Source organism: Puma concolor, chromosome B1, assembly GCF_028749965.1.
Source record: "Puma concolor isolate L17-30 chromosome B1, mPumCon1.1.hap2, whole genome shotgun sequence".
Taxonomy (NCBI): Eukaryota; Metazoa; Chordata; class Mammalia; order Carnivora; family Felidae; genus Puma; species Puma concolor.
In genome coordinates, this window is record NC_141670.1 from 157,646,430 (window position 1) to 157,670,476 (window position 24,047).

At 36.6% G+C, this 24,047-nt stretch overlaps 1 long non-coding RNA gene across 1 annotated transcript; it reads left to right on the forward strand.

Moving 5' to 3' along the window:
• Positions 1 to 1,945: 1,945 nt before the first annotated feature.
• Positions 1,946 to 15,797, forward strand: LOC147581974 (uncharacterized). Its single transcript, XR_015249816.1, has 2 exons — positions 1,946 to 4,180; positions 15,555 to 15,797. It is a non-coding gene; the product is annotated as an uncharacterized LOC147581974 (long non-coding RNA).
• The last annotated feature ends 8,250 nt before the right edge of the window (positions 15,798 to 24,047 follow it).

Sequence of the window (24,047 nt, forward strand, 5' to 3'; positions counted from 1 at the left end):
TGGGGAGGGGGCTCGCGCGGGGGGAAGGGGGTGGCAGGTAAAACCCGGATCTGGAGTGCACTCGGGCTCCGCCGCGCGGACTCCACCTAGCAGCTCGGCAAACGCTTGGAGGTGGGAATGAGAGGGCTGCTACAAGAGGCTTCCCTTTCAGGGTTTGTCAAACAAAGGGTACATCTCCTCCCGGCTTTGAGGCACGCTTCTACCTCAGCCCCTCTCTCTCTACCTCTCTTTCTCTCTGTCTCTGTCCCTCCCCTCTCGCACTCTCGCCCCTCTTCTTTTCCTCCACTCCACCCCAGGTGAGTAAACGTCAGAATGAAAGTCCTGCCAGCTTCTCCTTTTCTAGGTGCAGATTATTCCATATTTTCATTATGCAGGTACCTAGTCCCGGTGCGTTTTCTGCCTTTGGTCCATTTTATGTTTCTTCAAACTTACCTCAACGTGCAAGTTCACTGCAGACTTTAAAGTATCCTCTGATAATCGGACGTGGGATTTCATTATTTTATTTCATAATGTCAGTAAAAATTACCATAATGGATATAGAAAGGTGCCGATTGCAAAGCAATGCCTTCTGATGGTGGGGAAAGCCTTCTCAAGTTAACTGAGTGACCTTGGTCAATTACTGAGCCCCTTTGTGCTTTCTTTATAAATAAGATAGAAGGTTAAGCGGGTAATTTATAAGGTCTTTTCCTCCTCTAAAATTTCATGATCTAAAAAGACTAAGGTGTTATTTTCTGTACCAGTAAATTCGAGTTACAATTATGAGAGAAAGTAAGATTTATTATATGCATTCAACAAGCACATTATATCCAAATTGTATTTGAATGTATATATTCAGAAGGGTCTAATGCCCGTCCAGAGCTCTTCGGAGGTATAATCAACCACAGTACATCTGAAGAACCCCAAACCTCATTAGCATTAACAGACCATACCCAATACAAGTGACTATCAAAATCTCATGGGTTCTTCAAAGCTCAATTCCAGTGCCAAATGCTCCAAAAAACCTTTTCTCACCAACCCCAATCAAAATAATCACCCCTTTTCTTATATTCCCATAGGACTTTGGTGGTATATCTAGGATAACACCCATTTCATTCTGTTTTTTTTTTTTTCTTCTTATTCTTTTAAATAACGAGTAGCTTGTCTGTATGCCTCCTCAGATTATTGGATCTTCCTTAAATGCAAATTCCAAATTTTAATCATCTGTATAACCTTAGATTACTACGTATCCACAGTACTTTGCATTGTAATTCCTTTAAAAAAAATGGGAGAGGGCTTTCATGATATTGCTGGATTCTGACTGAGATGTTCACACACTTAAATTAGGCTACTTGAATTTGCCTAAAATAAGGCATCCATGAACTCCCCCGATTACATAAAGAAAATATAAACTGACATCTGAAGTCACTTGTTACCTAAATAATTTTGGAAATAGTAGGCTCTAGCCAGTTGTGACAAGAGGCTCTTATTTGTAAAGGAGGCAAAATGGAAAGTACCCAATTCATCTCCTAAATGGATATATGTGGAAAAGCAATAAAATAATAAAATGGGAATGAAAGGTATGGTATAGGTATTAAATGTTATTAATGGTAGCAGCAGAAATATAAGTAAATGGTACCTATAGACCAATTTTTAGAATCAATCTTATCACATCTTGACAGTTTCAGAGGTATATGAGAGAGAAATTAAATTTCAAATGGAAATTAATATTTTAAGAAATAAAATATATTAACTGAAAACTATATATATTAAGTTATTAAATATGAAACATAGTAACTGAAAAGTAAGCATATTAAGTCAAATAAGTAATTGAAAGTATTCACCAAAGAATTGATCACAAATAAAGTTATAGACAAAAAAAAATGAGGAAGAAAGAACCAAAAAAGGGGGGGGGGGGGAAGTGAGTAAAAAATAAGTTAAAGAAAAGCATGGAAAGGAAGAGAATAGGTTAATTATTTATACAATTTAATCAAATGTCAAGGTAGCAGCTTTTATAGCAGCTACCTGTATGTTAGGTTCAAACTTCATGCTTCCAAATCCTCTTCAATCTGATAAGCATAGTCTTCTATATTTAAGACACAAAGCATCCTACTCCATTGCCAAGAAATCCATGACTCTTGCCAATATCTTTCTATGGTGAACCTTCTAGAAAAATAAAATCTAGTAAATTCTGTGCCTTATTTGCTACACAACTATATTTAACATTTTCTCAGCGACAAGATAGTATCCAAGATGATGACTGAGCAAAGATAACTATTATACATGGTAGTGCTGTGTGCTAGAGTGGGTTTTGAATATGATGGTAAAGTTGACTTTAGCTCTATTAAAGTTGAAAAAAGTCAATATTTACCATGTGTAAAAGAACTCTCCTAAATTTAAAAAGCTGAATATCCAATGAAATAGGATAACCAATATGAACATATTTTAATAACTAGTAAAACTCACTGACCAAAGGATTCTTTCAAATTAATAAATACACTAAGATCCCCAACAGGGTGAACGTGAAGAAAAGAACATAGATAATCTGTTCACAGAGTAGGTAAACACAAATAAATAACCAATAAATGTAGAGAAGGATGCTTTGCCTATACAAACAATCCCATACATAAAAATTTACACAATTACAAGATCTACCAGGTTTCACGTTTTGCCCAGGAAATTAGCTGAAAAGTAACAGGGGCCTACTCTAAACTCTAAAAAAAAGTGTGTTGAGACAGGCATGCCCCTATGCTAATAACAGACACTGACACATTTTTCTTGAAAGAAAGTTGAAAATATATGTCAACTGACTTATAAAATATGGATGTCATTAATCCAATGTTTCTATTTACAGATACAACTTCTACAGAAATAAACAGAGGTATGGACAAGGATTTTTTACAATGATATACATCTCAGTCATAATTGTTATGTAAGGGGAGTGAGTATGTGAGGTATGTATATATTCAGAGAGATCTTGTTTTTTCATGCTCAGTAAAAGCCCTCTTATCTGATTGGATTGGTATTTAGTTAGTGGGAAAAATGTTGGTTAAAGCAAAAAAAAAAAAAAAAAATTTTTTTTTTTAATGACCCATACATTCTATTTTAGTTAGGATTCATTTTTGCTGCAAGCAACAGAAACACAAAATAACAGCAACCTAAACAAGATAGAAGGTTATTACTTTTTCAAGTGAAAAGTCTAGCAGTTGGTGATCCAGAGTTATTATGGCCCCCCAAAACATCCTGGGTGTAGATGCCTTCTTTATCTTCTTGTGTGGCCACCTATGACCTTTATTCCCAGTTTCAGTTCTAGCAATCATGCCTCCATTGCAAAAGCAAAGAAGAAAAGGAGGAAGATACAGGTATACTCAAACCCGTGACCTTTTCCTAGAGCTGCACACACCATTCTCCTTTCATTTCATCCTCAGAAATGCTGAGATGGTAACACTTAGCTAGCTACAAGGCTAATGGAAAACATTGACTACTTCAGGCAATCATGTGCCCAACTCAAAATCAGATTTTTTCATATTTATCTTTTCCTCAGACTATAACTTATCCGTGTGCACCACCCTGAACAGAGCTTTGCATACATTAGGTTTTCAGTAACCGACTGAATGGCTAATGCAGACACTAGACAATGTCCCCTTCACATGAAGTGACCTTTTGGTTCAACTTGATATAAACGTTCAAAAAATTTGAAATTACTGAGCTCTGCCATCAAGAAAAATACTCTCTAATACCTGATCGAATATCAGTGGACAGTTAATATTGTAAATGCTACTGGGCCCAGACACACTGACAAATCCAGGTAATCAGGATTAACTTACATCTGCAAAGCAGGTAGCAAATCATAGTACTCAGATTCCTAGTATGCCATGGCATGATGAGAATTCTAGGAGGCCTTGGGTTCACTAGAATATTGACTTAAATTTAGAATATATGGACTATCAACCTATTTGATTGCCCTAAGGGATAGCTTAAGTCTAAGAAGTGCCTGGTGATGCTCTCTGTTCCCTAGAATATACATCAAAGGGCCATTTAAAAGACTGTAAAATCTTACCCAGATTATATCGACCTGCTAATTTGGTATCTTCTTTTCTCTCCTGCCTCAAGCAATTTACCCTTATTCTTTTTCAACCCATAAGAGGATCTGTGTATTCTACATTCTTCAAGACCTGGAAGCTTATCTATACATATAGATAAGGTAAATCTAGATCTAGCTATTTTTAAACTCTTTTAAGTTCATTTATTTATTTTGAAAGAGAGGAGGGAGGGGCAGAAAGAGAGGCAGAGAGAGAGAGAGAGAGAGGGAGAGAGAATCTCAAACAGGCTCTGCATTGTCATCACAGAGCCAGATGGGGGCTGGTATTCACAAACCATGAGACCATGACCTGAACTGAAACCAAGAGTCTGATGCTTAACTGACTGAGCCACCCAGGTACCTCTAGATATTTTTTTTTAAAACAGCTTCTCCTAACTAATCCTAAAATTTCCAAATCCTTTTTTTTTTCTTCCCAATGAAAGAGTCTCCTTAGAACTCTGTAACATAGTTTCGCTAATGTTTGCATACATGCATGTCAGTTTTGGAGGACTGTGAAAGAAACAACACGATGCTTCTTCTGTTTCTTTCCTTCTTCTCCTTCTCCTTCTCCTCCTCCTCCTCCTTCTATTTCTTCTTCCCCTCCTCCTCCTCCTCCTGCTTCTTCTCCTTCTCCTTCTTCACCTTCTTCACCTTCTTCACCTTCTCCTTCTTCTTACTCCTTCCCCTCCTCCTCCTCCTTCTCCTTCTCCTTCTTCTTACTCCTTCCCCTCCTCCTCCTCCTCTCCTTCTCCTTCTTCTTCTTCTTCTTCTTCTTCTTCTTCTTCTTCTTCTTCTTCTTCTTCTTCTTCTTTTTCTTCTTCTTCTCCTTCTCCTTCTCCTTCTTGTAACTTTCCCCATTGCCTTCCCTTAGATCCAACAATTAAATACCTTTCATGGCTGCAAATTAGGTTCAACACCAAATATTTTCAGCCATATACTGTAAATGTTAGTAATAGAACACTGGCTCTTACAGAAGTACTCAACACATATACAAACACAGTTGTCTTAAAAGAAGCACATCACAGTGTCTAGATTCTAGATTCTAGAAATATGAAGATATTCAAAAACCAAACACTGTTTTCTTAAGGCCTCCTTCTTAAGAAGACAAATATGCTTGTACTTTGTAAATGAAAATATCATGGTCAACCAGAGATAATCAATAATGACTGCCATGTTCTCGAAAGGAAGGAAATAGACTTTTTGTTCATTTGTAAAAAATTGCCACTCTGCTGGGTTCTGCTCGTCAGCCTCTCCTTTAAAACTATAGTAGACACCAAGAGTAGATACCTACCTCATAATTATTTCCCTTTCTCTAAGAATGGTTCCTACATGCGAGGTGACTTTGTCCATACTATATGGTCCTGTCGATTGGCCATGGTTGATTGGTTCAGTAAAGGCAGCCGACCCAAGCTTGGCTAATCAAAATCATTCTCTAGAATTTTTCAGACTATACTACCCAAAGGGTCTCAACATATCCCTGAGGGTGGAGGAAGCTCAGCAGCTATCCACGGCCATATATGCTGCTATATCGTGCTACCTAAACCTGACTTTGTGCAATAATTTCCTGAAGAATGCAGTCAGATTTTTAAAATGGTTAGTCTTAATCAGAACTTCTTTTTTCTTCTGCACCTATATATAAATTCTCAGATAAGATGTACTCAAGGGGAGATTTTTCTAAGTGCATGTTGTTATAGTGCTAACATGCAATCTGTGTTATGTTGGTACCTAGGAAATTAGGTTCCCCTTAAGATTGCCTACTGGATTTTCCAGAAAGGTGAACTCATAGAAAACATATTGCATTATTCTTCTGGGAATGTTGGTCACATTATTTTTGTAGGACTCCCAGTTAGATGATTTTCTCATTTCTGGTATCTGCTTCAATCATACACCTCACTTCTTTTCTTATAAAAGCAAAATGAGACGTGGTAGGAAAAATAATGGCTGTTGTCTACTTGGCAATAGAGTACTTGGCCCATAGTAGATATTCAGTAAATGTTTGGTGAGTGAAATAATTCAAGGTGAGTGTTACATCTTATATACTATCAAATACATAAGGTATATATATTAAACTATGTCCAATTAATATTAATATATCTATCATTCTATTAAGATTATATATTAATAGAAGTTGTACATCTAAATGAGAGCCATCAAATTCAAATTAGTCACCTTGACTAGGGTAGGCAGCCATTGCTCAAAACAAATTGAACTCTTTCAAAATCATTTTATACTATAGCATGCTTTGGAATAGCCTTACAACATTAGCAAATCTCTTGCTTTTAAAGTACATTTGATTTTTTTATTGTTGCTGGGCTAATGATTTCGATCGACTTAAAAAAATCATCAGCATTAAAGAATTGTATTAGAGCTTGGAAATCATCTAATTAGTGATCAAAACAGGGGATAACATTTTCTGTTCAGAATAAATAAAATATGACTAATTCTTTCAGTCGATTAATTTTAGACTATAACTTCTTTTAAGTAATGATCATCACCTGCTATGGGATGGGTCTAATCCTCCCAAGAAACCAGCAACATATTAGGCCCATTTTATTAATAATAATACTAAGATTCCGATACTGTATACGCTATAATAACTTTCTCAAGGCTAAACAGTCAGTAGAATATACCATTTAGACAAGTTTATCTTACTACCCCTCTGCCTGTATTGGTAGAGATCCTAAAAGCAAGTTTTCACAATGAGATGATCCCTCCTCAGCTGCAGTTCATTGGATCATGGAAGGGTGGAGGTAAGTTGCTTGATCACCAAGCTAATCAAGTCTTGTACCTAGGGAAATTGGAATTGGGGTTGAGAGAGTCATTGTTTCTTTCTCTGAATTGGCCATGTAAATGACCAAACTGTGGTGTGACCCTTTTTTCTTAATTCAAGAATCAGAGGTGGTTCACTCTTGAGGAGAGATATAGACTATTCTATCATCAGTTAAACTTGCTTTTCCACCCAGCAGAAGCGATGAGAAGGCTAAGTTGCAGAGAGAAGATAAAATACACTCACAGAGAGGAATGTAGATAAACCGCAGAGAGAGATTTTGAATGGCTTTCTGGGCCCTGGTTCTATTTCTTTCCTCATATCCAGCTGCATTTCTGTACTTAATTGGAAAATAGCCCTAGTGGTGTTGTACTACGTTCTTCTTTTTGATGAAGCCAAAAGTAGTTATCAGTGGGTTTTGTCTGGTCATTTCTCTCACACTTCTGGAAATAGTATACCTCTTCCTTGGGTGTCCTTTTCCTCTTCACTTTATATATTGGTAATGATCTGTCCATTTTGATACCCAGCCCACAGAGGGAAGGCACATGATCGAGGCCAAATTGGATACTGTAAATAGTTCTCTCCATGATTTGTTACAGATGACCACATGACTTAAGCCTGAATATTCAGATTACTTTCCTGTGATTTTTTTTTTATATGAGCAAATTTTCCCTCCAGATGAAACACATCTGGTGTGTTTTCAAGTTGGAATGGTATAAATCTGAAGTATGTATGTATGTATGTATATATGTATGTATGTATGTATTTATTTATTTATTTATTTATTTATTTATTTATTTATTTATATTATTTCAAGCGCTCTCTCTCTCTCTCTCTCTCTCTCTCTCAGGGATTTAACAATTAGAAAAATAGAATAACAACTTCCCTCCAATTTCTCTCACAAATGATGAAGAGATTGAATGTATACATGCTAATAGCTTGGTATATTCTTACCTTAAATTATTTAATATTAGATTTAAATGAGATATATTAGTGGACACCTGGGTGGCCCAGTCGGTTAAGTATCCAACTTCAGCTCAAGTCATGATCTCACAGTTTGTGAGTTCAAGCCCTGCATTGGGCTCTGTGCTGACAGCTCAGAGCCTGGAACCTGATTTCAGATTCTGTGCCGCCCTCTTTGTCCGCTCCTCCCCTGCTCTCACTCTGTCTCTCTCTATGTCTCAAAAATAAAAATAAAACGTTGAAAAAAAATTGTAGTGAGATATATTAGTTATATAAAAGGTTATGGAATAATATTTCAAATCTATACTGTACATCTTACACTAAGGTATGCATACTGTGTTTCTGATTCTATAATGGTTGGGATAATCCTGGGTCAGGATTCTAACATGGAAAGTGGAGCTGGGGGGGGTGATATATAAGCCTTTTACACAAAGCTTTTGAGGTTGTACTGGACAGACTATAGGTAAACAAAAAGAGGGAAGGTTTCTTAGCATTTTATTTATGGGCCTGCATGATCCTTACCATATCCACTCAGATTCTGTTCACAAGAACTCAGTCATATGGTGACACCCAACTGTAAAGGAGGTTGGCATATATACTCTAGCTTTGGGTCCAGGAAGAAACCTATGTAAGTTTATAAGCAACTATGCAGCTCTTGCCATATACTCTTTTGGTGGTTCTGAAATTAAAAAAAATTGTGAAAGAATATGGAGAATTGTGTAGCCCAATCACTGCCAAATAATTGAAGTGATATTTAGGCTACATGACATGGTACAAAGAGCTCAGGATGCGAATTCAGAAGACTGTATTTTCAGTTTTGTTCTTACCACCTATTCACTCTGTACTGGGAAAGTTGCTTAATATTTCTAGACTTTATTTTCCCTATCACTAAAATTTGTATTAAAATATCTGTCCTACCAGGGTTCTTGGGTGGCTCAGTCAGTTAAGTGTCTGAGTTTGGCTCAGGTCATGATCTCACAGTTTGTGAGTTCGAGCCCCACGTCAGGTTCTGTGCTGACAGCTCAGAGCCTGGAGCCAGCTTCAGATTCTGTTTCTCCCTCTCTTGCTCTGCCCCTCCCCTGCTCATGCTCTGTCTTTCTCAAAAATAAACATTAAAGCAACTTTTAAAATATCTGTTCTACCTACACTACAAGTTTATTGTGGCTACCAAATTAAATATATTATAAATGTAGAGTGCTGTTCAAATGGAAGATCCTTCTTAGGACACACACACACACACACACACACACACACACACACACACAACTATGCTATTTGCACACATAGAATTCCATGTGTATACTCTACTTCCCATGTTTTCCCATGCTTTTTGACTCTCTCCTCTATAATGTAATAACCTCTTTCAGGGATGCTATGAAACACCTTACATTGTCCTTCTCCCTAGGACCAAAGTATTCATTTGCACAGCTGGAGGAATGTAGGCTGTTCACAAATGAGTCCCTCAAGTATTTCCCTCTCTCTGCTGAAGGGAGATATCTTACTCAAGATTTTGTTCCCTCCCCAGAGGCCAACCTGTATTCAATACCTTCACAGGGGTATTTATAATAGGCCTATTTCCTATTTCATGATGATTCTGAAGGACCATCCCAGGTTCAGTGAGCCCCCACTGGAGTGCCTGAGGGCTCTACTGCTGTTCCACTTTTTCCTCCTAAGTCCTTCTCCCCTGCCCCTCCCCCCCCACCTCCTCATGCCCACCCTGTATTTTTCCTGAGAACACTCCTAGATACATCTCTTATTTGCAATCCTCTGTCTCAGACTCTGCTTCCCAGGACACTTGACCTAAGATAGGCTTCTCATTCCTATCCTTGACCTCGCTATAGTTTGTTCTCAGCATTCAGCCGGAGAGATGCTGTTAGAACTAAATGCTTGTATGTTTCCTAGAGTCACTATAAAAAAGTACCACAAAATGGGTGTCTTAAAACAACAGAAATTTGTTGTTTTACAGTTCTGCCAGAAGTTGGAGCTCAAGATGTCAGCAGAGCTATGCTCCTTCTGAGTGTCTGAATCAAATCTTTCCTTGCCTCTTCCTAGCTTCTGATGGTGGCCATCAATCCTTGTCATTTCTTGGTCTGCAGCTGCATTGCTCCAAACTCAACCTCCGTCATCACATGGCATTCTTCCTGGGTCTCTGTCTTTTCCTTTTCTTGTAAGGACGCTGGACATACTGAATTAGGGCCCACCCTAATGACCTCATCTTAATGTGATCAGATCTTCAAAGACCCTATTTCCAAATAAGGTCATATTCACAGGTACCTGGAGCTAGAACATCAGCATAACTTTTGAACATCAGCATTCAACTCATAACAGCAGTGCCCCAAATCCTCCACTTACTCTCTATATCACTCAGAGTAAACCTGAAGTGGCCTGCAAAGCACTATACAGTCTGTCCCCTGAAACCTGAATGGCCTGATCTTCCACTCCTCTCCTCTCCTAGAGATCACTTTCCTGCAGCCATAGTAGCCTCCTTGTTGCTTCCTCACTTGCCAGACACACCCCCATCTCAGGGCTTTGCATCTGCTTATCTGTTTACCTAGAATGTTTTTCACCTAGAGATCTCTGCACCACTCTTTACCTAACCTACTACTAATTTGTGCACAAATGTTGCTTCTCGGTGATGCTTTCTCTAACACTCTATTTAAAATTACAAACAACCTTATCCCACACTCTATTGCCAACCATTTTTTCCCTCCATAGAACTTCTCACCTTTTTAAAAAAAATGTTTATTTATTTTTGACACAGAGAGAGTGAGAGACAGAGTGTGAGTGCAGTAGGGACAGAGAGAGGGAGACACAGAATCCTAAGCAGACACAGATTCTGAATCAGCTGTCAGTACAGAGCCCGATGCGGGGCTTGAACTCGGGAACTGCGAGATCATGATCTGAGCTGAAGACACTCAACTGACAGTCACCCAGATGCCCCATCTCACCTTCTAATATACCATGTAATTTACTTCTTCATTGAGTTTATTATAATCTGCAGTATGACTTCTGTGGTCTCAAGGCAATTTTGCCTTAATGGCCTCTTCCTCCATTAAAAAAATATTTATAATTGTATTTTATGGCTGCATTGATATAAAGAAAAATATGATCCAGGGTGGATGCATTATTGTAATATTCACATTTTTTCTGGTTTTAAAAGAAATTACAATTAAAACATTTTTGTGGGCCTCCAGAAGGATCCTGGGCATTAGGCCCCATGTATAATGGATAACTTGGCCCTGGGTTTATAACTGCTTCCCCATCAGAAGGTAGGCTTTTGGAGAACAAGGACTCTTGTCTATTTTACCAATTGATATTTCCCCAGCAAGTAAAACAGGGCCTGGCATATAGCAATGTTCAATAAATATTTGCTGAATATACAAGTGGCTAAAAATATCATTTTGATTTTCCATTAGTTTGCCATTCCCTTAGTGAAATAGGTTTGTGTGGCCTAACCTAGAATGTACTGTTATTTCCACTTGAATACTTAAAACTTCAAGAATAATTCTTTAAGAGCCTAAGCAATCTTTGAACTAACCATAGGACTCCAACTTTATACAACTCTTGGGAACCATGGGAGTGAGCTAGAGGAGTTACTCTTCTGTATCTGTTCTTGGTGCTCTGTAAAGTTCTATGCTCTGTCTGGAAGTTATTACAAATACTATGAGGAACATTTTTTTTGAACTTAAAAAAACTTCCTTAAACAATTATAAGAAAAAATCTTGCTAGCTTGAAATAAACCATAATATTGAAATATCTTCTAAGTAACGAAATAAGTCATGAAAATGCTTAAGATAATTTTATAAAACTAAACTAGTGTGGTTGCCATATTACAGAGATTCATTTTAATGAAAAAAAAGAAAAAAAAACTCCATGAAAATTGGTGGGTCTCAGGTGGTAGAGCAAGGATAAGAGAATGACTAAATTTGATTTGTATTTATTAGAAAAGGGGAGATCAGACCTTCAATTTGATTTGGGAAAACCGAAGTTAAACTTGCAGGGGTAAAATATAGCTTATTTTTTACTGAAGAATCTTGGTACTTATGAATTTCTTAGGCTAAAATGTGGCCACTAAAACCTTTTTGAGAGGAAATGTTATTTCATGGGAGACGAAAATCATTACAGTGTTGCATACATTTAATAATATGAAGAATATTCTAATTTACAGCTGATGAGGAACTTTCATGGTGGTTTTCTTACCCTTTCTGGAACTACTGTGAAACTTCCCATTTGTTCTATAGGCAGCAGTCTTATTTGTTTTTCTTGGAACTTGACTAACAGTCAATATTTAGGTATATATGTCTGTCCCCCATTAGACTGTTGGGGGAAGCATGAGCAGTTTATTTTAGTACATATATCACCCAGCATGATGCTTTTCATATTCAATAGATATTCAATGAATGAACTGTTGAATGTGAAATGATTTAACAACTATGGACATGGGGTGATTTTCTTAAGCTTGTTTTCATTATATAAATATTTAGGAAATTCTTTCCTTTGAAGGTTTCTTTTTTGCTACCTGACATGCATCTGTTTCATATACCTGCTTAAGATATGGGGTCCCAACCCTGTCAGAGTAGGGCAGAAGATGGACCCATTATCTACTTATCTAATACTTGCCTGGAAACTTGCTGGGGACATTATATACATGATCTCACTTAATAATAACAACAACTTAAAGATATAGGAATTATATACTTCATATGATAAATTAAAAAAGGCCAGGGCTGACTAATACGCTCAAGGTCAAACAGCCAATAAGTTAAAGGGTGAAATTCAGTCCTAAATCTGTCTAATACCAAAACTTACATTCTTTCTCACATGAACGAAAGATCAGCTCTACAAAGTAATATGACATTTAGGAATGGAGCATGCTTTTAAGGCAAGATATTGAAAGATAACATAATGAATTTTTATAAAGTAGCTTAAATTTTAATTCAGTAGCCACTACATTAAAATAAGAATTTTGAATCATAATGATCTGCCAGAGAGACCTATATGAAAATAATGAATACATTGCTAAGAAAAATGAAGACATTTACAGTGACAGATACTGGTCCATGGAATTTTATATCATTTTTACATCCGTATTTTGTCATGTCCAGGTCAATTGTGAAAATGATTCTACTACTTTTTTATTCTTTGTGCTTCTTTACCTTTTGTGATGATTTATTTCTGCCTGTCTCCTTTAGTCTTATATGTCGCATCTTCACTTGCATTGCTGATTTTTTTCTATCTTACTTCTATGAATTCATTACTTATCCAAAGTTTCTTTATATCTTCTTCTTCTTTTTTTTTTTTTTTTTTTTTTTTTTTTTTTGGTCCTCCTGAAAGAACTTATTACAATACTATCTGTGTGATTCAGAGAAGTCCCAGTGTAGACCCATGCAATGCTTCTTCTCAGATTTCAGAGCTAGGGAAATATCTCTTTCCTGATAATTTGGTTTTCTGCCTTATTAGCTATTGAGAGTGATGTATCCTATTATATTTCCCTTTTGCTTTGAATGCCTGAAAGATAAGCATTTGGTTTTGTGCACAATAGCAATAGTTTCCCTAGACTTCGTTGTCTGGGATGATTATTGTTCCCATCATTACTTGTCTGTTGTCATTGTTTAAATGATGTTACAGTTTTCTCATGTGTGACCTTAATCTGTAAGAGACCTCCCTTTCTTTTTGGAGGTAAGAAAAAGAGAAAAAGATGAGGAAAGAGACTGAAAGAGATAGAAAGAGACGTGGGAAAATTAAACATTTCATCAGTTTTGTATCAAATTTGGTTCTGCCCTGTTTTCTCCAATTTAATTTAATAATTTCTGTCTTGCTTTGTATGCAACTTCGAGTAGCTGGGACAACTGATTTACTCTTTTGTGCTTGACAACATGTGTTCGTATCTCATGTCCTTTAGGAATGGAGCACTTCTTTATTTTGTCAAACTTTTTCTACAGCCTGTCTTTTTCCCAGATTGGAGCCTTCTTTCTGAATGCCAGATCTACACAGGAGGTCTTGTTATCCTTGGCCAGATAGCCCCAATTCTGAATACGAGCCTCTCTGTCCATCTGTCTGTTGCTATGTATATGTATGCACACACGCCTGTATGCACACATGTTTAACATACACACATATGCATGTTAATGATATTAAGAAAGTCTAATAGAAGGTGCCGGTATGTATTTATATTAATGCTAAACACTGCGCTGTTTCTGTTATCTGTGCCATATTTTAGTTGGTTGGCTTTTGCCTTGCTATTTGCCTTTCAATGTCCCTTTTACAACACAGCATCTATGTCTACTTTGAGATTCATGCCCACCACTGCCAGCTTTAACACACAGCAGGATAATCTGGTTTCATTTTAAATTCTTTTATCTCTCTAAAAAGTTAGAAGGAAACATTGCTTTATAGCCCTTTAGTTTGGTTTGGACTTTGATGCTATGTTGATAGTAGATTAGGTCAGCCTGCCTGCATGTACCTGCATGTGTTTATATGTATATACTTACATTCTGCCATATCCAATAAAAAGAATATTCCATTCTACAAATTAGTTGTGCCACTGACATATTTTCCTTCTCTGATTCAGTTCATCAGAACTTTACTGGATCTCTACCATGTACAAGGCACTACACTAGCTCCATAGTAACAAATACAAATAAGACGTGAAGTCTGTTCTTTATGGAGTCATGGTCCATGCTGGAGACAAAAATACCTATGATATAAGTGGAGAGAGATATGGGTCTTGACAGTGATTCAAATTTTGTGGCTGACATGTTTCCTAGTGGCACACTTCAGGGTTAGACCCAGGGACTTGTGTGAGTTGCAGAGCACTAGCTGTCACTGTCACCTGTTTCCCCATTTTTAAAAAAAAATTTTTTTTAATGTTTATTTATTTTTGAGACAGAAAGAGACAGAGCATGAACGGGGGAGGGTCAGAGAGAGGGAGACACAGAATCTTAAACAGGCTCTAGGCTCTGAGCTGTCAGCACAGAGCCCGACGCGGGGCTCGAACTCACGGACCGTGAGATCATGACCTGAGCCGAAGTCGGCCACTTAAGCGACTGAGCCACCCAGGCGCCCCTTTTTTTATAGTGGTGGTAGTACTGGATTATTTTAGGAATAATCTTGAATTCAAACACATGTATGCTGGCATGTGAACCTGAATAGATTACTTACCCTCTCTATAGCTCATTTACCTGTTAATAATATGCAGTCATATGTATTTATTAAATGTATAAATATTGTCATATAATGTATGTGCCTGGCACAAAGTTGTCTTAGAGGATACGGTGGTGTATAAGACACGTAAGTTTCTGTTTCATGAAGATTAAATTTTAAAAGACAACCATACTGGCCCAACTGTAGTAATATAGAATTACATACACAATATATAGTTTACTAAAGCAATATTTTATGTAAGTATTATTGCATATTTGAAAGATATTCAATATATTCTAGGTATTTATTTTTACTTATAGGTAATAAAAAGTGGGCTTTTTCTTGCATCATGCAGAAATCAAGATATCACAAAGTATTACATATGTCATATGTATTTAATGTTTTATCTCAAGGTAGAGAATACAATATAGTAAGTGTTTGTGGCAACTTTCACTCAGTGCAGAGATGTCACTGCTTGATTTGACATTTCACTGGTTCTTGAATCTGGCAGTTGAGATGAATACCAGAGTTCCTAACATGCTATGTTCTGGGTTTTAAATCACCTTCTGGCTCCTCTATTATTCTCTGAACTTAATAAAGACATTATGCCCATGTGTTTTCCAGATCTCATAAAGCGTAAGGCGGTGTAACCTAAGGTGCTGGAGGAAGGAGTCAGTAGATACCTTAGAATGGCCCCTTTCATCCTGATCACAAGGCGTGGGACATTAACATGGATCTATGCTCTTCTCCAGCAGCTGGACCCAGGGTAACTTCTGAGAAATGCTGACTTCTGCACTGACTTTATGCAGAGATGAAAGAAATGTGTGTGCGTCTTAAAAGCAGTGATTAAAGATTTGTCGGACTTTCTACTATTCTTTCATCATTTACCCAAACCTATGAGTGTGACAAAGTGTGTGTCATTAGAAGGCTTTTGTTAAAAAGTAACCACATGAGATACACGTGATGATGTGTGAAGGTTCCCCACCCCCAAAAAGGTTTGTTAAGAAGTTTCAAATACTAACTTTTAGATCATCGGTAACATTTTACATCAGAAAGACAGTGTTTCTGAATGTAGATATATTGGGCCTCAGTTTACTTGTCTGTAACTCAGGGCCAATAATAGAGGGTCCTTGTGATTATTAAATAAGTTAATAGGTATGAAGTGCTTTGAAAAATACGTGGCAATAGAAAGTGCCCCCCCACCCCAGACAGGAAAAAGGTAAATAACTTCACCCAAGTCATGCTGCTTGTTACTAATTACCTACACTGCAAGAATTGATGTATGTTTCTTGACTTACAGTTTAGCAAGAAGTTGAGAAAGATACTATACAAGTGATGTTAATTTTATATGCTCACCGTGTTCAGCCACTGAGATTTTGGCATTCATCTCTTAGGCAGCCTGTGTTACTAGAACTATTACCCAAATTGTACTTAGAAGTGAGGATTGCTGTAACAACAACAACAACAACAACAACAACAACAACAACAACAACAAAAGCCTAAAAGATATATCTCTTAGCTTGGTAAGACGTCAGTGGATGGCAAGAAAATTTGTGTAAGAGGCTAGAAAGATGGAGACCCAAGATATACAGTGGCAAAATATCTGGCAAGACTAGCTGCAAAATCCTGGAAGGTGAACTGTATGTTTACCAAATCTGCATCCATCAGAGTACCCGAATAAATTAATGAATGGGCAACGCCTCTACCCACCTGTTGTATTTTAAATGAGTGAAAAATGAAATTCTACTTTGTTGGTCATTAAAAATTTAGGTTCATATGTTATTGCAGGTAGTGCCACGTAAACTAATACAGTCTTTTGTGTAAACATCAATTCATTACTTTGGTCTTAATTTTTTCTATTTACCAAATACTTTCTTACTACAAGTTACTTGAATTTTGTGATGTTTTAATCTAAAATTATTTGAATTACTATTAATGAAGGGTACAATTAAGCACTTGCTTTTTGCCAGGTACTGTGCCAAAATATTTAAATTGTCTCACTGGCACTTAATAGTGTGACCCACGGCAGATGTACAATCTTTATTCCTTTTTACAGATGAGACAACTAAGGTTGAGAAAGCTTAAGTAACTTCGTTAAAGTTATAGGTGATACATGAAAATTGTTAGTCACTTAGGATAAAGTTATCCTGTTGGCACAGGATAAAGATGAGGTCGATGATTACTCAAACTCGTGAGTGTGGATGACATATTTTAGAGACAGTATGTTGTATGGGAAATAAATAAAACAAATAAGAGGAGACAAGAGAAAAGAGCCTGGTGCAGTACTCGAGAAATAGCTAACTTTAAAACATGGGTAGATGGGGCGCCTGGGTGGCACAGTCGGTTAAGCGTCCGACTTCAGCCAGGTCACGATCTCGCGGTCTGTGAGTTCGAGCCCCGCGTCAGGCTCTGGGCTGATGGCTCAGGGCCTGGAGCCTGTTTCCGATTCTGTGTCTCCCTCTCTCTCTGCCCCTCCCCCGTTCATGCTCTGTCTCTCTCTGTCCCAAAAATAAAATAAACGTTAAAAAAAAAAAAAAATTAAAAAAACATGGGTAGAGTAAAAGAAGCTGTCAAATGAGAGTGATCAGAGAGTCTGAAAGGTAGGAGGAAAAATAGAAGAGTATGATTTGATGAAAACAAGGAAAATGAATGTTTCAAAGAGGGAATAATCAAGAGTGTTAAGTGTTGAAGAGAGGGCAAAGAAAAGGACCAAATGATGAGTTTCCTTTATAATTATAAGTGAAAACGTGACCTTGGCAACAGCAGTGGAAGAGAAGGAGGTGAATCACACTTATGGTGCAATGAGCTGTAAGTGGAGGTAAGGAAATGAAGACAGGAAGTAGAGACAACATTTTGAAGAAGTTTGTGGAGAGAAAAGAAGTATAAGTTAGTAACTGGGGTGGACTGTGGTGTTGAATTTTGGGGTTTTCTTTTGGGGGGGGTGTGGGGGAATGTATTGGGAAGAAATAGGAGAGGCTGATGATGTAGAATAGAGAACAGGTAATTGAGCAAACATGAACGTCTTCTGAGAAAGCCAGAAGAATACAATCCAATATGTGGGACAAAGATTTATATTTTAATTTGAGGAAAGGTGAAAAGGATAGAGGGTGATATAAGTAAGTAGAATTATTTTAGCTAGGGAAGTTAAGACATTTTTTTGCTGGTGTGTTCCATTTTCTCTCCAAAGAAGGATATAGTCAGGTGGCTGAGGATGAAGACTGTTGAAGGTTTGAAGAGCGTGGGCATGATTTTAAATATCTTCAAAAACTAGAAAGAGAGCTGCTAGTAAAATATAGACATAATAATACAGGTCTTCAGTTTGGAGGAGCCAAATGAGGTTGAAAGCTAAACGCATACAGATCAAAAGCACTAAAATTTTGCATACTCTTTGATCTACTATGTTTGGACTAGAAATTTATACTAAATGAGTAATTATAGATGTACCCAAGATATCACCATGAGGATATCCACAGTAGAATTGAGGATATTGAAAAACTGAAAGTAACTTAAATACTTACTGATAAAATTATGGTACATTTGTAAGTAGAATATCATGAACCCATTAAAAATTGTGTTTTAGAGGGGTGCTTGGGTGGCTCTGTCATTTAAGTGTCCGACTCTTGATTTCAGCTCAGGTCATGATCTCATGGTTGGGTTCATGAGATCAAGCCCTGTATCAGGGTCAGTGCTGGGCATGCAGCCTACTTATGATTCTCTCTCTCCATTTGCTTCTCTCTGACCCTTTCAAAAGAAGTATTTTAGAATATCTAACATCTAGAAATATGTTTATAATATTCTAATGAAAAGTAGAGGCTGTAGAAAAGAACATTCAGTATGATTTTCCTTTTTTTATAAAAATAGATGTACTTACTAATGCAAACAAAAAAAAAAGCAGTCTTAAAAGTGACTTCTACATGATGGGATTACATGTGACTTTTTAAATTTTTTCTTGTGTATGTTTATACTTCTGTTATAAGCATTTATAATACCTATCATTAAAAATACCTAACTTTTTAGAGAATTTATTAAGGATTTAGTGAGAACCTAAAATATGACCTATGACATAGTACAGATACCCCAAACTATTGTTGTGGGGAATATTATTCCATGTGCTGTTAATAGGTATCTCTAGGGGCAAATCCTCACATAGGTTTGGAAAGTTTTGTTTTAATTAAGATTTCATAGGCATGACATAATGTTATGAATACACACAACTTCTAGTATGCTAATTTTCATTGGGAATCTTCTTTCCCAATTTTAGTTGCCACTGAACCCTTTTTTGCATGAAATATGGGTTATCAGTCCCTAAGACTATAAATGTTCTCTACATTGGGTGCCTTGTTGTCATGAGACTGGCAAGAGCAGGTACATGACATTTTATGGGTTGATGAAGATTGTCAGTTTTTCGAAATCCATCTTCAAGAGGGCACTACTCAATGTATAGAGTTTGATTTTTCTCATTTCAGAGATATCATTTTTTAGGTGACAGAACTTTTACACAGCTTCAGAAATGCAACCGTTGTGACTTTTAACCAATTTAAATCAATGAAACTGTGTGTATGGTGCTCATAAAAGTAGTTTCTGAGAGGTAGGCCAACCAGTCCTATGGAAAATAAAGATATATAAAATGTGCCAACATACAAGTTTAAAATCTAAGCTTTTTATTGAATGGCTTCTGTCTTTATAGCATCAATGAGTACAAAATTAAGGCTTAATTATATATTTTATCTTTTTTGTAATCTTTTGATTTTATTTAAGATGCTTTATCTTGAACCTGTGAAGGTATATTATCTTCTTTCTATGTATCCAAATATATTTACCCTCCTTCTACTTATTCAACTATTCTACTTATAACCTACTTCTTACATTTTAAATGAACACATGCCAAAAATCCTATATAAATCACTAAGCAATGAGGGAACCAGTAAGATGTTACTACCAGTTTGCATAAGAATCCAAAGAGCTGTACCCATAAAGGCCTATGGTACATGTTCAAATAAATTTGCTTAATACATGTACAACTGGCAAACTGGTTAATATCTACAGAGCAATAATCCACTAAACACAATTTGCACTTCGATGCTCGAGTATTATTCACATTACAGTTGACTCTTGGAACAACACAGGAGTTAGGGGTGCTGACAATCCCTAACTTCAGGCAGTTGAAAATCCACATATAACTTTTGACTCCCCCCAAAACTTAACTACTATTGACCAGAAGCCTTACTGATAACATAAACAGTAGATTACCACATATTTTGTGCATTACATATATTATATACACTATTCTTACAATAAAGTAAACAAAAAAGCAATGTTATTAAAATTATAAGGAAGAGAAAACACATTTATAGTACTATACTGAATGTATTGAAAAAATTCTTTGTGTAATGGGACCCATGCAGTTCAAACCCATATTGTTCAAGGGTCAACTGTATTTTGATATTCTACAATTTACAAAATTATAAAATAGGTTAAAGACAATGAATAGTACAAACCCGATAGAGTCAGATAACCTGGAAGGGTGTATTCTAGATAACACAGTTTTCTTTTTTTTTTTAATTTTTTTAATGTTTATTTATTTTTGACAGGGAGAGAGAGAGAGAGAGAGAGAGAGAGCATGAGCTGGGGAGGGGCAGAGAGAGGGAGACACAGAATCGAAAGCAGGCTCCAGGCTCTGAGCTGTCAGCACAGAGCCCGACACGGGGCTCGAACTCACAGACCAGGAGATTGTGACCTGACCCGAAGTCGGACGCTCAACCGACTGAGTCACCCAGGCGCCCCTAGACAGCACAGTTTTCTACTGAAAACAGTTGGCAATTTTTTTTGATACCTTTGAAAGTCTTTCACAGTTTTCCCTGACAGTCTCTGCTTATCTTAAAATTGTGATAGTCACAAAGAAAGATTTTCTTTTTTTTCTTTTTTTAAATAAAAAAAAAAGTTATTTATTTTTGAGAGAGAGAGAGAGACTCTCTCTCTGTAAGGGCAGAGACAGAGAGAAACAGAGAGAGCCTGATGGACTCGAACCCACAAACTGAGATCATGACCTGTACTGAAGTCAGATGTTAAACCAACTGAGCCACCCAGGAGCCCCAAGAAAGATTTTCTTGATTATGAAATAAGTCTGGTCTCACTAGGTTTGACTTGATTATTCGTATATGTACACTAAAAGTATGAATTTACCACAGAGGCCTTCTTAAACGTTTTACAAATCAAGAGCCATATAATATTTAACCATTACAAACAGCACAAGGTTAACTTCTTTCTGGAAAGTTTCATAAGTCAGCTCAAATTTGACTTATAAAAGCTTTTGTTACGTACTATCACAAGGTGACCAAATGAAGCTCATGATATTCCCTCCACTATATTTCACCTGAGTTAGTTCTAAATTTGGGTGGTTTTTCTCTCTTCTCATAGTGATCCAAATATCCAAACTTTCCTGACCTAATGGGAAGTACCCTTCCTTACTACCTGCTAGGCGGGACCCTGAAAACCAGCCATCAGGCAGTTTCCCCAGGAGGGCTCTATAAGCATTGTCTTCATAATAAAGCTAGCCTTTGTTTCTCAAAAGCATCTTGTCTGTCTGATGAAATAAGCATTGTTTTCAAATATGACACTCAAGATGAGACCATGGTTGTACAATCATTTTGTTCTATTAACATCTGGTAAAAAGAAAGACTTTCTTATCAAACCTATGTAAATAACTATATTGCATAAAAAGCAGGGAGAAGTAGTAAGAATTTCTCAATTTGGTGATCAGTGAGAATTAGGTATCATTTAAGAGACTGCATTTCAATTTACCAAAATAGAGTTTACTGAATTGTTCTGGTTTTCAGATAGCTTAACAAATAGAAAAAACACACAAACCTTTCTTACATATTCATGAAATAGAACAATAGTCCCTGCTTAAGCATTACATAAAAATTCCCCTCATCAGTTCATGCAGTCCTAGAAATCCTGACATAGTCCACTGGCACAGTTGAAAAGTGGTCTAGATACCACCTCACTCTGGTCAGAGTGGCTAAAATGAACAACTCGGGAAACAACAGATGTTGTGGAGGATGTGGAGAACCGGGAACCCTCTTGCACCATTGACGGGAGTGCAAACTGGTGAAGCAGCTCTTGAAAACAGTGTGGAGGTTCCTCAAAAAATTAAAACTAGAACTACCCTACGACTCAGAAATAGCACTACTAGGAATTTATCCAAAGGATACAGAAGTGCTGATTCATAGATGCACATGCACCCCAATGTTTATAGCAGTACTATAAAAAATAGCCAAATTATGGAAAAAGCCCAAATGTCTATCAACTGATGAATGGGTGAAGAAGATGTGGTGTGTATGTGTGTATATATATATAATGGAATACTGCTCGGCGATAAAAATGAATGAAATCTTGCCATTTGCAACGACGTGGATAGAACTTGAGGGTATTATGCTAAGTGAAATAAGTCAGAGGAAGACAGATATCATATGTTTTCACTTGTTTGTGGAACTTGAGAAACTTAACAGAAGACCATAGGGGAAGGGAGGGAAAAATAAGTTACAAACAGAGAGGGAGACAAACCATAAGAGATACTTAAATACAGAAAACAAACTGAGGGTTGATGAAGGTAGAGGTAGGAGGCTGTGGAAAATGGGAGACAGGCATTGAGGAGGGCACTTGGGATGAGCACTGGGTGTTGTATGTAAGGGATGAATCATGGGAATCTGCTCCCGAAGCCAAGAGCACACTGTATACACTGTATGTTAGCTAACTTGACAATAAATTATTAAAAGGAAAGAAAGAAAGAAAGAAAGAAAGAAAGAAAGAAAGAAAGAAAGAAAGAAAGAAAGAAAGAAAGAGGGTCTAAACAGTGTCAGGTCAGAAGCGTGTATCCAACATTCTTTTACCTAAAGTGTCAATAGTCTGAAGTCCCAAGTACAGTCCTTTTCCAAAAGGCTTTGAGACTGTCCTTTGTTGAAGGAGACTGATGGGTTTTTTTTTGTTTGTTTTTAAAGATGTCATTGACTGTTTTATTTTTTTAAATGGTCTATTTTTTTTTTTGTAGAAGAAAAAATCTTGAGATATATAATGATACTGAAATAAAACACATGTATCAAGAGTATACAAAAAAATATCAAATAAACACTGAAGTAGGACCTATGACATCTACAGTTTTATAAATTTGATGGGTATCATCATTTAAGAACAAATGGCCTAGAAGATGGTATATTCAAATGAAAGAAGGTGGCCTATGAACATTTTAAGTAATAACTAAAACTATGAGTGATGACATTATATTATTATTGACTAATATTAAAGCATGAACAGGATTCTGAAAAAATAGAAATATAGGAAAACTTGAAAAAACTCTTTCTTAAGAGCTTTGATCAATGTTTTCCCTAAGGTTGAAACATTTTGAAAGCAAGGGCATTAACAAATGCCTAAAGGCTTCCCATCAACTGTGAATTTTCTTGAATATTTATGTTAATAACGTTTTACCACTCTCAGTTTAACCTAAGGAAGTCTGAGTGTCTGTTTTGATTTGACAATTCTTCCCATGCAACTATCAAACTAATATAATTAAGATACTTCTAGCATCTTTTAAGAAGTGAAAGAGCTAATATTTGTGGGTTTCCAGGGACCCTTTGAAATAGTCTGACAGTTTTAGATATAAAAATATCCTGAAATTTTAATCTTATTTTTTTACATTTAAGATCTGAGTTTTGAAAGGTAGAAATCAAAAAAAGTTTCAGGAGAGATTTGGACATTTGGTTTAGATAGGATCATGGGTACCTGAGAAATAATACTTGGTTTGACTAACTAAAATGATAATATAGCACTAAAAATTTAGATAACAGGATTGAAAAGAACCTTAGTTCTTTGATAAGCTATAACTTTAGTTTTTCTTTCTTTCCCCCCATTTAAATAATCAAGGCTATAATAAAGTTCGCATAAAGCACAGAAAATTTTTCTGCTAAATCACAGAATTTTACAATGTAGGCAGATAACACAGAGGGTGAACAATTACCTTTCATATTGTAGGTGAAGGTATTAGTCAGTAAACCAAGGAATCAGGATTGAACAAATTGCTAAAATTTTAACATATTTCATAGCTTCTCTTCAGATTGAAAT